Here is a 12,730-nt window from a genome sequence, read left to right on the forward strand (position 1 = left end):
TTTCTGTGCCTCTGTAAATGCGGAAGATTCCAAAGTATCCAGAATGTGCTTCTGGTGGACTGTCTACCTGCAAGTAATCTCAATCCGGAGAAAATGCAGTTTAGTATTGTGTTTCTCCAAAACACAAGTGACATTTTGCTCTGAGGAAAGACTTCAGGACATCCCCCACCCCCATGCACTACAAACAGTTACAGTTGGCAATACTTTTTCTAAAACAAAGGACAAGGAAGAATAAAGCAGATATTGACACAGCTCATTCCCATTCCAAGGGCAGGTGGCTCTGTAATACAATGCGGTCTATGCCATACTTGCAGGTAGAAGAAGAAGATATTGGATTTATATCCTGCCCTCCACTCCAAAGAGTCTCAGAGCGGCTCACAATCTCCTTTACCTTCCTCCCCCACAACAGACACCCTGTGAGGTGGGTGGGGCTGGAGAGGGCTCTCACAGCAGCTGTCCTTTCAAGGACAACTGCAACCAGAGCTATGGCTGACCCAAGGCCATGCTAGCAGGTGCAAGTGGAGGAGTGGGGAATCAAACCCGGCTCTCCCACATAAGAGTCCGCACACTTAACCACTACACCAAACTGGCGCTCCACACCAAACTGGCTTCTGTTCATGCTTACTTGGAAATAAGACCTACCAAGATGCAGTAATAGCACCCAGGATTGCAGTCTTGATCCCTCTTTCTCTTCCCCACTAGACACCAGCCATAATAAGTATGATCAATAGGAAGAATTTTCTCTCCTTGTATTTCTTCAATTTCAGAGCCCTGAAGTAGGAAGTATCATTATTATTTATTCAACTTCTATACTGCTCTCCCCTCAGAGCAGGCTCATTGTTGACTGTCTTCTCCTCCCCTCTGCAGGCTGCAGCATCATTCCTCTTTGGAACAAGCATTTTTCTTTTCAGTTCCAGCTATAGTCAGTATTTTGCACATGGAGAGAACCTGCATTAGCTCTCCACACACTGCTGCAGTAATATAGCTTGTACAACCCCTCTGGAATGTGGACAGTAGCAGCCAAACTCCTGCTGGGCACTGTTTTTCCCCAAAGAAGAACATGTTCTCAATGTCTTTAACATCACTGCAAAGAACAGATTGACCATAAAGATGATACCAGTTCTTGCCACTGCTGCTGAAAGCATGCCTCATATTGGGTTATGGTAGTTTTGAGGAAGAAGAAAACTACTTCCATGAATAATCCAGGATCTTCTTGAAGGCCGGACTGTCAGTATGTCAATTGTCCCAGAGAAGGGCATTGCAGGGAACAGCAAATAGCTAATTCCTAGGTACCCATTGTCACTTTTCTGTCCTTGTTACTGGAGTCAATTATGGGAAAGACCGAGAGAGAAGGAAGGTGGGCTAAAGTATGGAGGAAAGAGTGGTGTTAAATAATGAGGAGATGAAGACTATTTATTTACTAACCTACTTATCTAATCACTCACTTAAGTTATACCCCTCTTCTCTCCTCAATGAGGCCCCAAAGTGGCTTACAACATTCACCTCCATTTTATCTTTACAACAATGATGTGAGGTAGGTTAGGCTGAGAGTGTGTGACTGGCCCAAGGTCACTCAGCAAGCTTTCATGCCATACTGGGGATCTGAACTTAGGTTTCCCAGATCTTACACTCTTACCACTACTATTCCATGCTGGCTGTCTATAAAGACAACCATAAAGGGAGTGACAATTGTGACATCCAATGTTTACAAACTGATTGTTTGAAGACCTGCAACTCACATTTGGAACCTCTAGATTCCACTCAGTTATCATGACTAATGGCTATTAGCCACAATACAAAATGGATTCTGCAGGTTCAGAAGTGCTGAGGTTTGTATTGAGGTTTCAGACTGAGCAATGTATGCATGTCTGTATATGCATGTTACTGACACTTATTTAAATCCCCAGACAATAAAACAGAAGAAGCATGTGCATGCACGTGCATGCATGGCAATATTTATTCCTTCTTCTTTGACTAGTGGATTTCATTGCCAGCCCTGCTAAATTACTCCAAGCACCTGGTTAAACAATTCCCTGAGATTAAGATCTTATCTTTCCCATTCATGCAAACAGCCATTTGTTTTTTTTCCTGTGACTGTTTCCCTTTGAAACAGAGAACAGTTATTGGAAATGGCCTGAAGGTATCAGAAGTAGCATCCTGACTGAACACATCTTTGTGTCTGGCCACTGCTTGGATGGGAGACCACCTGGAACCTGTGTTGGCTGCCTTGAGCTGGAAGGAAGGAAGGAAGGAAGGAAGGAAGGAAGGAAGGAAGGAAGGAAGGAAGGAAGGAAGGAAGGAAGGAAGGAAGGAAGGAAGGAAGGAAGGAAGGAAGGAAGGACAATACACAGGACATTCCAAATAGCTATGGACTAGCAACCAAAGTAGGCTATTCTCATCCATTAACCATTAAAGTAGCCTAAACCATTAAATAACTACAATAATTACAATCTTACCATTTTAAAATATCAGCTAATTAAACATCAGCCAATTAATACAGCATGCTACAATCCATTGCCCAGAATTAATACCATCAATGAGATCAGTGAAGCTCTGTTAAAAACACATATTTCATGGGCATTCTGAAAAACTTCTAAGGAAATTGCCTTGCAGGCTTCAGCCAGCAATCTGTTCCTAAGGACTGGCATTACCAAGGAAAAGGCACAAGGTCTTGTCAGTGAAATATGAACTCAGCAGATGGAGGGCCCAGTCGACAGGGCCTGTGACAGGAACCTAGGGTTGCCAACTCTGGGTTAGGAAATACCTGGAGATTTTGGGGTGGAGCCTGAGGAGAGAGGGGTTTGGGGAGGGGAGGGACTTCAGCACAGTAAAATGCTATTGAGTTTACCATCCAAAGTGGCCATTTTCTTCAGGTGAACTGATATCTGTCACCTGAAGATCAATTGTAATAGTGGGAGATCTCTAGCCACCACCTGGGGGTTGGCAACCCTGGATCTCAGTAATCTGTCATGGGCTGTTGTTAACCAAAAAAGGAGCATCCAGTTTTCTTTGTGGAGAATGTCTTCTAGGTTTCATAGCTGGAAAATTCCACTTTAATAACCAACATGTACCTTCATAACACCTTTTTCCATGTTTGATGAGATATTTCCTTGCTCATGTCAGAATACATTGTTAGTCCTTACAGTGTCAGGTGGCTTTTTGCTATGTTCTTCTTAGTGAATGGTTAGTAGATTAGAAGGCAAAATACATGCAGTGTCACAAGATAATCCTTATAGCTCTACCTAGAAAGACCAGATATTAAGTGCAGCTTCAGAGATCCAGCAGGAGTGACTCAACAAGGTGGCCCATGGAGAAGTGATTGCTAGGAATTAAACTAGGGTATTTGATCATGTCATACACAATCCAGAAGACCATTTCCTGGGAGTCTGCATTGTGGTGAACATCCCCCTCCAGAGGATATGATATTCACCATACAGAGGCCGAGGTCAGACGCACATAAACTGACGAGATGGGCATGGATGAAAGTCAGGCGGAGAGACAGCAAAGAGAGTTGCCGTGAAAGCAGCGTCACCCCAGAGTGGAAAATGACTGGTGCTTGCACGGGGGACCTTTCCTAAATGGGGGGGAGGCAGATCGCCCACCTTTGCTGTCTCCCTGCCAGGGGAGGAAGATCACCCACCTTTGCTGTCTCCCCGCCAGGCGGAGAGACAGCAAAGAGAGTTCCTGGGCTTCCCCTTTCTGGGTGTTTAAATGGGGGGGGGCCAGATCGCCCACCTTTTCTGGCACCTTTTTTTAAAATAAAGCCAAGCACAATATCCCACGTACTGCGCTTGCGTGAGTGTGGAAACGAGGTCTGGTTGAGACCTCTGATCAACCAGTGACGGGACCAACGCTGCTTAGAACTGAAGAATGGAGGGATGTCTGATCAGGAAATTCGTTGTAAAAAAGCAGCAGGGTATAATAGCGACGAGTTAGGGATGGATTTTTATGGTGATTGTGACCGTGGCCAGAGACTCAGACATAGGGATGGGCATGAACCAGGAAAGTGCAGTTTGATTCAAGGTTTATCCAGTTTGCCAATCACAGGCTGTCACAAATGAACCAGTTCAGTTCATAACCAAGTAGAATGGCCCCGGTGTGCTAGAGACACTAAACTTGCAGGAGATCTTCAGCTGACTCTTCTCTACCTGTCCTCCAAGTTTGGTGAGGATTGGGTTTACAGGATCCAAGTTATGACTCCCCGAAGAAGGTGCCCCCCAGAAAGTGCTTCCTGGGGAAATGACAGGCACAGGTTCCAGAGGTGCTTCCCCCTCTCTGTCTGGGGTTCCTCTGCTGCTCTTCTCAGTTTCAAATGACTCTTGTCAGGTTAAAGAGCCCCTCCCCCCCAGCCTTTGCTGGCCTTCCTTTACGTTCCCATTTTCTTGCACAAAGCTTGCAAACCATCTCCCCCCCACACCTGGGCTTGGATTTCTTGTGACGCTGCTTTGAGATCAATCAGTCCTTTCAAGCTTTCATTGCCATAGTGGTACCGGATTCTTCTGGGCATTCTGTACGCTGAACTGGTTGTGCTGGACATGCAAAATTCCCATGCTGGCTTAGATTTCTTGTGACATTGTGTTTTGAGAGTGATCAGTCCTTTTAAACTTGAATTGCCACAGTGATACTGGATTTTACTGAGCATTCTGTACACAGAACTGGTTGTACTGGGTTTGAAAAAAGTTGTCCCCTCTTTGTACTAAAGGGATTCTGGGTTTTGACATTAGTCCTCTTTCGCTTGCTTTGCTGCAGTTACAGGACAAACCATTGACATCAAACTCACAGGGAAACTTCTGTCCCCCTCCTTTTCTTTGAAGTTTGGAAAACATCTTGATAGAGCAGCAACAGTCTCTAGAAATGTATCCATTCAGGAACTGCAGGAACCTCCACAAACAGTTTCAAAGATCATGGAGAGTTCAGGCCGAACTTTCACAAACTTGACTTTGCAAAGAGCAAAACTGCCAAAATTAATCACAAACTTTAGTTTATGAGCCAGTTCATGCCCATCCCTATTCAGACATGCAAGAGGAACATCGTGTAGACAGGGCCAGCTCACCCACTAGGCAAACTAGGTGGTTGCCTAGGGTGCTGGGAGAATGGGTGCACCAAATTGGGCTCCCCTCCAGTGCCTTAGGCAAGTGCCTAATTTGCTTGCCTCCTCCACCCTCATGTGCGCCCGCCGCCCCTCCTTTCCATTCCCCCACCACGCTCCATCCCACCCACCCCCTCCGTGCCACGCCAAAGTACGGCGCTCACCCACCCCCTCCTCCCTTCCCTTCCTGTCGCTGCCCTGCACAGTCACAGCACACTGCACAGGGGCCCTGCGGCACTCCATCCCACCCCCCATGTCATACCGAGGTGCGGCACCTGCCCCCTCCTCCTCCCCCCTTCCTGTCCCTTCCCATCCCCTCCCGTTGCCACCTTGTGATTACAGCACTGCGCCAGAGCCCTGTGAGCCCCGATGCAGCGTGCATCATATCTTTAGAAGAATGACCTTCTAAAGATAAGATACATGCTGCATTGGGGTTGGCAGGGCCCCAGTGCAGTGATCATGCAGGCAGTGATGGATGGGACGGGACGGGAAGGGAAGGGGGGAGGAGGAGGGGCGGGTGGGCACTTCGGCTTGGCGTGGTATGGGGGTGGTATGGAGCACGGCACTGTGTTGCAGCGCTGCAGGGGCGCCTGCCTAGGGCGCCACGCACCCATGGGCCGGCATGCAGATAAGGAGTCTGAAGAATTAGCGGTAGCAGGGACAGTTACGGAGCTATTAACAGGCAATAAATTATCCCAATTTTATTTTGCTTATCATATTTGTTTAAAACTTCCATTAACAGGAGAGGCAGCAACACTGAAAAGGTAAAATAAGAGGCTCAGTGGCATCTTAGACATGAATAACTGTTTATTCCTACATACATTTTTGTGAGCCAGAGTTAACATCATCAGATGCAACTCAAGTGTCTTTCAAGATGGAGGGGAGGCAGCTTTTCCACTCCAGCCTGCATTCCCTTCCTCAGTGTAGCCCCTGGAATTCAGGAGTGGGCTGACAGATTGGCATTGCTTTTCCAGTTCTGTTACAGCAATCTGTGTGGTGGTCTGAGCTCTCTCAATCACCTGAGGAGATGATGGAGCAGATTATTTTAGAGCAAAGGCTGATATATTTGCCAAAAATAATCATTTGTCTGGTGGGATGGGTTTGAAATAACAACCTCTGGGACATATGAAAAGACATTTCTTAAGTATGCCTGGTGGCAAAGCACAAAGTTGTTATACATGGTGATATAAATGAAGTGTGGAATCAATTTTTGAATGTTAAATCTGAACATCCTCAGGATCATAACCACATGATGTCTAGATTTCGCCTAGGTCATGGGATAGAGACAGTTCTGGTCACCCTCTTAGATGATCTCTTGCAACATCTGAAGCAGGGCAGCTCGTAAGTGCTGCTCTTGTTAGACCTGTTGGCTGCATTTGATACAGTCGACCACCAGCTACTGTCTAGTCATCTCGCTGACATGGGGATCCAGGGGTCTGCCTTACAGTGGCTGTCCTCGTTTCTCCAGGGTTGGGGACAAAGGATGACAATAGGGGAACAATTGGCCTGGAGACACCCACTTATATGTGGTATACCTCAAGGAGCGGTTCTCTCCCTGATGTTGTTTAACATCTACATGCACCCCCTTGCCCAGATTGTCAGAGGTATGGGCTGGGATGCCATCAATATGCAGATGACACCCAGCTCTATCTATTGATGGGCGGTCGGTCCAACTGCGTCTCAGATAATTTGGACCTGGCACTACAAGCTGTGGTGTCTTGGCTCAGGCTGAGTTGACTGATGTTGAATCCAACGAAGTTGGAGGTTCTCTACCTAAGTCACAGCATACCAGGAAGAGAAATTCCCTTGCCAGCTTTTGAGGGGGTGCCGCTGACACTGGTGTCAAGGGTCAAGAGCCTTGGAGTGCTCCTGGAGTCCTCTCTAACTATGGAGGCCTAGGTAGCAGCCACTGCCAAATTTGCCTTCTTCCATCTTCAACTGATATGGCAGTTGGTCCCTTACCTTGAGTGCAGTGACTTAGTGATGGTGATCCATGCTACAGTCACCTCAAGAATAGACTACTATCATGCTCTCTACATAGGGCAGCCCTTGACTCAGATCTGGAGGTTGCAGCTGGTGCAGAATGCAGCAGCCAGATTGTTGATGGGGCTCCCTCAACAAGAGCACATCCAACCTATGCTAAAAGCACTGCACTGGCTGCCTGTTGGGGGGGTGGTGGGGGGTGGGCTCCCTCTGGGAATCCTACCCCCCCAGGGAAAGTGCATGCGCAATACATAGCCTCTCCTCTCCCGGTGTAGTGAACGCCGCGTGGTCACTGTCTGGCTATGCCTGGCAGATGGTCACTGCAATGGCCTCTCCTGCATTACTGCATCCGTAGCAACACCTTCTCGCTGGTCCCCCCCGTTTTCACAGAGTTTGCTACGTCATGGTGCGACCGAAGTGTCCGGCGGTATAACCGGATGGGCAGGCTGGGCCCACCAACCTCGTCAGCCTAAGAGAAGGAAAACTCTAACATCAAACCCGGGCAGATAGAGCTCGTTAATGTAACACCTACCACCTGGAGGACTCACTGCCGGCGTCCCGGCTTACTGGGCCATGGCAGATGACCCCCAGGTGAAAGGGTGGAGCCAGTACCGCGCACACTGCGCTTCACCTAAAAAATTCCTCTGCGCAGGCCTGAAGGGCATATCCACACACACAACTCACAACGCATCAAGTCCTGCAGCGATAGGCAAGGGGCGAAACGGCAGGTGGAAGGTGCCACTGGAAGCCGCAGTCCCGATCCTGCATGTAGGCGGTTCAGGATATTGGTCGCCTGATGCTAACCCGGAGACGAAAGCATCTTTCGGCAGCACCCTGAACGACCAAGCAGCCTTATCTAGGGACAGCACTGCTTGCTCCACACGGAGAGGGGCCTAGAAAAGGTGGCCTAAACAAAGCTCGTCTCCCCCACCCCAGTTGGCTAGCCGCGGTCAACGGGCATCCTTACTTGCGGTCGAAAAATAACAACAAAGAAAAGGCATGCACCTGCCTCACAAAGTGTGCAAAAACTAAAGCTTGCGTGTTGGAACATCAGAACCATGCTTGACACAGTAGGCAGTGGTCGCCCTGAACGACGCTCTGCTCTAGTTGCCCATGAACTTCTCAGGTTGAATATCGACATAGCAGCTCTCAGTGAGGTCCGTTTCCCTGAGGAAGGTAGTCTTCAAGAACACGGTGCTGGCTATACCCTCTACTGGTCGGGTAAGTCAAAGGCTGAGAGCCGCCTTTCTGGCGTTGGCTTCATGGTCAGGAACTCCATTGCCTCCAAACTCGAAAACCTTCCAACAGGTCACTCAGATCGCATCATGTCCATGCGCCTCCCACTTCAAAACAAGCAGCATGCAACACTCTTCAGTGTGTATGCCCCAACCCTTCAAGCAGATCCTGCAGAAAAGAACAAGTTCTATGCTGATCTACGCAACCTCGTACGGAAAACCCCTACAGAGGACAAGGTGATCATCCTTGGCGACTTCAATGCCAGAGTAGGTAAAGACTCGGAAGCCTGGAAAGGAGTACTTGGCAAACACGGCATTGGCAACTGCAATGACAACGGGCGCCTCCTGCTAGAATTCTGCATGGAGCACCAGCTCACCATCACCAACACTATCTTCCAGCAGAAGAACAGTCTGAAGACAACCTGGATGCACCCACGGTCCAAGCATTGGCACCTTATCGACTACATTCTGGTGCGCCAGAGAGACCTTCGAGATGTCTTACACACCCGAGTAATGCCCAGCGCAGAATGTCATACGGATCATCGTCTTGTACGCTGCAATCTCCGTCTTCACTTTAAACCCACACCCAGGAGAGGAGGTATCCCTCGGAGGAAGTTTCAGGTTGGCAGCCTCCAGTCAGCCGAAGTTAAAGCTGCCTTCCAGGCAAAACTCCAGTCAAGAATTGAGGACCTCAGTTGCCCCACAGACCCTTCTCCAGAAGCACTCTGGGAACACCTAAAAACTACCGTCCTGCAGATCTCTGAAGAAGTCCTCGGGTTCTCCACAAGGAAGAACAAGGACTGGTTTGATGAGAACAATCAAGAGATCCAAGAATTACTGGCAAAAAAGAGATCTGCCTACCAAGCACATCTTGCTCAGCCCTCCTGTCCTGGGAAAAAAGCAACCTTTCGCGCTGCATGTAGCAACCTCCAGCGCAAGCTTCGAGACATTCAGAACGAGTGGTGGACCAAGCTTGCAGAGAGAACCCAGCTGTGTGCAGACACTGGTGACTTAAGAGGGTTCTACGAAGCCCTGAAGGCAGTATATGGTCCATCATATCAGGCTCAGAGTCCCTTGCATAGTGCAGACGGCCAAGTGCTCCTCACAGACAAGGCATCCATACTGAACCGGTGGTCAGAGTATTTTCAGGTTCTCTTCAGTGCCAACCGCGTAGTTCAAGATTCAGCAATCCACCTCACCCCACTTCAACCGGTGAAAACAGAGTTGGATGAGATCCCCACCCTAGAAGAGACTGTTAAAGCCATCAAGCAACTGAAAAGTGGCAAGGCAGCAGGAGTTGATGGAATTCCACCAGAGATCTGGAAGCATGGGGGCACAGTACTACATAGCTCACTTCACAAAGTACTTGTCACCTGCTGGGAACAAGGCAAATTACCACAGGACTTTCGCGATGCAATCATCATCACCCTATACAAGAACAAAGGGGAAAAGTCAGACTGCTCCAACTACCGGGGGATAACCCTGCTCTCCATCGCAGGCAAAATCCTTGCCAGAATACTCCTGAACAGACTGGTGCCCACCATTGCAGAAGAACTCCTCCCAGAGAGCCAGTGCGGCTTCAGAGCTAACAGGAGCACCACCGACATGGTATTTGTTCTCAGGCAGCTCCAAGAGAAATGCAGGGAACAGAACAAGGGTCTGTATGTGACTTTTGTCGACCTTACCAAAGCTTTCGATACCGTTAGCAGGAAAGGCCTGTGGCAAATCTTGGAACGTTTAGGATGTCCCCCAAGGTTCCTCAGCATGATCATCCAGCTACACGAAGACCAGCGAGGCCAAGTCAGACACTGCAACGACCTCTCGGAGCCCTTCCCAATAGGCACAGGTGTAAAGCAAGGCTGCGTTCTCGCGCCAACTCTCTTTACGATCTTCTTTAGCATGATGCTTCAAAGAGCCGCAGTAGATCTAGATGAGGACGATGGTGGCTACATCCGCTATCGCACCGATGGCAGCCTGTTCAACCTGAGGCGACTAAAGGCACACTCCAAGACAATGGAAAAACTCATCCGAGAGCTACTGTTTGCTGATGATGCTGCACTCGTCTCCCACTCGGTATCAGCTCTGCAGCATATGACGTCCTGCTTTGCAGAGGCTGCCAAGCTATTCGGCCTAGAAGTTAGTCTGAAGAAGACAGAAGTTCTCCACCAGCCTGCACCCCAGGAAGATTATCACCCTCCCTGCATCACTGTGGGTGAATCAGTTCTGAAGACAGTCCAGCAGTTCAGCTACCTGGGGTGCATCATCTCCTCAGATGCCAAGATCGACAAGGAGATTGACAACAGGCTGGCAAAGGCAAACCATGCATTTGGCCGACTGCACAAAAGAGTGTGGAGCAACAAGCATCTGAAAAAAGGCACAAAGATCAATGTTTACAAAGCGGTTGTGATGACAACCCTCATCTATGGCTCCGAATCGTGGGTTTTATACCGTCATCACCTGCGACTCCTTGAGCGCTTTCATCAGCGCTGCCTTCGCACCATCCTCAACATCCACTGGAGTGACTTTGTGACCAACACTGAAGTCCTCAAGCGGGCAGAGGTTACCAGCATCGAGGCACTGCTGTTGAAGACGCAGCTGCGCTGGGCAGGGCATATTTCTAGGATGGAAAACCACCGCCTTCCCAAGATTGCCCTGTATGGCGAACTCTCCACCGGCCATCGAAATAGAGGGGCACCAAAGAAGAGGTACAAGGACTCCTTGAAGAAATCCCTTAGCACCTGTCACATCAACCATCACCAGTGGTCTGACCTAGCCTCAGATCGCAAAGCATGGAGGCACACCATCCACCAGGCTGTCTCTTCCTTTGAGAACACACACATAGCTGGTCTTGAGGACAAAAGGAGATTGAGGAAGAATCGCACTGCTACAGGACCAACCCTAAATCAGACTTTTCCCTGCAGCCGCTGTGGCCGGACCTGCCTTTCCCACATTGGTCTTGTCAGCCACCAGCGAGCCTGCAGCAAACGTGGACTATTGCACCCTTCTTAAATCTTCGTTCGCGAAGCCAAGCCGAGAGAGAGAGAGGCTGCCTGTTGCATTCCAAATCTGGTTCAAGATGCTGGTACTGACCTTCAAAGCCCTATTTGACTTGGGACCTGTCTATCTGTGGGACCACCTCTCTCCACATGTTTCTCAGAAAGCACTGCATTTGGGAGCTCAAAATCTCTCTATCACTGGACCAAAGGAGGCCAGGCTGAGTACCACCAGGGCCAGGGCCTTCTCTGTGACAGTACCGGTTTTATAGAACACCCTTCCAGAGGTCATTTGGGCCCTGCGGGACCTTTCCCAATTTTGCAGGGCCTGCAAAACTGAATTGTTTCAGTTTTCATATAAGATCTAGGTTGGGAGAGGGCTGCCACTTCGCTTGGACTGATCGTTGTAACATCTCTGAGGGCCACTGATGGTTATTATGAAATGATGGAAGAACTTTCTGAGAGCTCATGTGTTTTTTATACTCTAGTATAGCACCATAGAATTTTTATGTTTATGTTTAATGTTCTTGAATTGTTTGTGGTTATAATGATGTATTTGTGTTTAGATGCCATTTGGCCTGTTAGCTGCCCTGAGTCCATTTGCAGAGAGGGCAGGATACAAATATGAAGCAATAAATAAATAATAAATGACAGACTGTATGACATGGATTGTCTGAGTGATGTATCAGGAACCTACACTTTCAGTGTTCAAAAAAGCCCTTAACATTTTAAATGTTACCATTTTAAGTTATACATTACCATTTACACTACTTGATAATCTACTGCAAGCTACCTAGTAGGGACACTTCACCTTTGGAAATGTATAATCAGAATTTAAACAGCAATGATGTCAAAATACAATCTTTGCACACAACATTTAAAGAAACAGTACCAAACATATGAGAAACAGTGCAGCGTAGTAGAAGATATCATGCTGGAGAAGGGCTGAAGAAACCCAGCTTCAAATGCCTGCTCTGAGTCACCTTGGTCCAGTTATACAATGTCAGCCTAACTTACCTCACAGGGTTGTTCTAGGAACAGAGGATGGGGAGAGCAGTGTACATTGCCACAATAGCCTTAGGAGGAAAGATAAGCATGATCTACTTAGACAGGTGCACCTCCTAGCATGGACATACAGCCATAAAGAATTAGACCCTTGTTAAAAAAAGGTTTTTAATAATTTCTCAGCAGAACCACACAAAATATATAAGAATTTGTTTCCTTTGAATGGCAATGTGCTGCTGTGAACTGTCTAGCTCATGAGTGTTCTGTCTAGGTCAGGATGGAATCTATTGTGACTGACTATTATGGACAATCTAAGAGTTACCCCCAAGCAGACTTAATATCATTCAAGAGACCCTGAAAGCATCACAAAGACAAGTAAAGAAAAATTCTGTTTGCTATTGAAAATGCTTCATTGCAAATAAAAT

Source organism: Heteronotia binoei, chromosome 2, assembly GCF_032191835.1.
Source record: "Heteronotia binoei isolate CCM8104 ecotype False Entrance Well chromosome 2, APGP_CSIRO_Hbin_v1, whole genome shotgun sequence".
Lineage (NCBI taxonomy): Eukaryota > Metazoa > Chordata > Lepidosauria > Squamata > Gekkonidae > Heteronotia > Heteronotia binoei.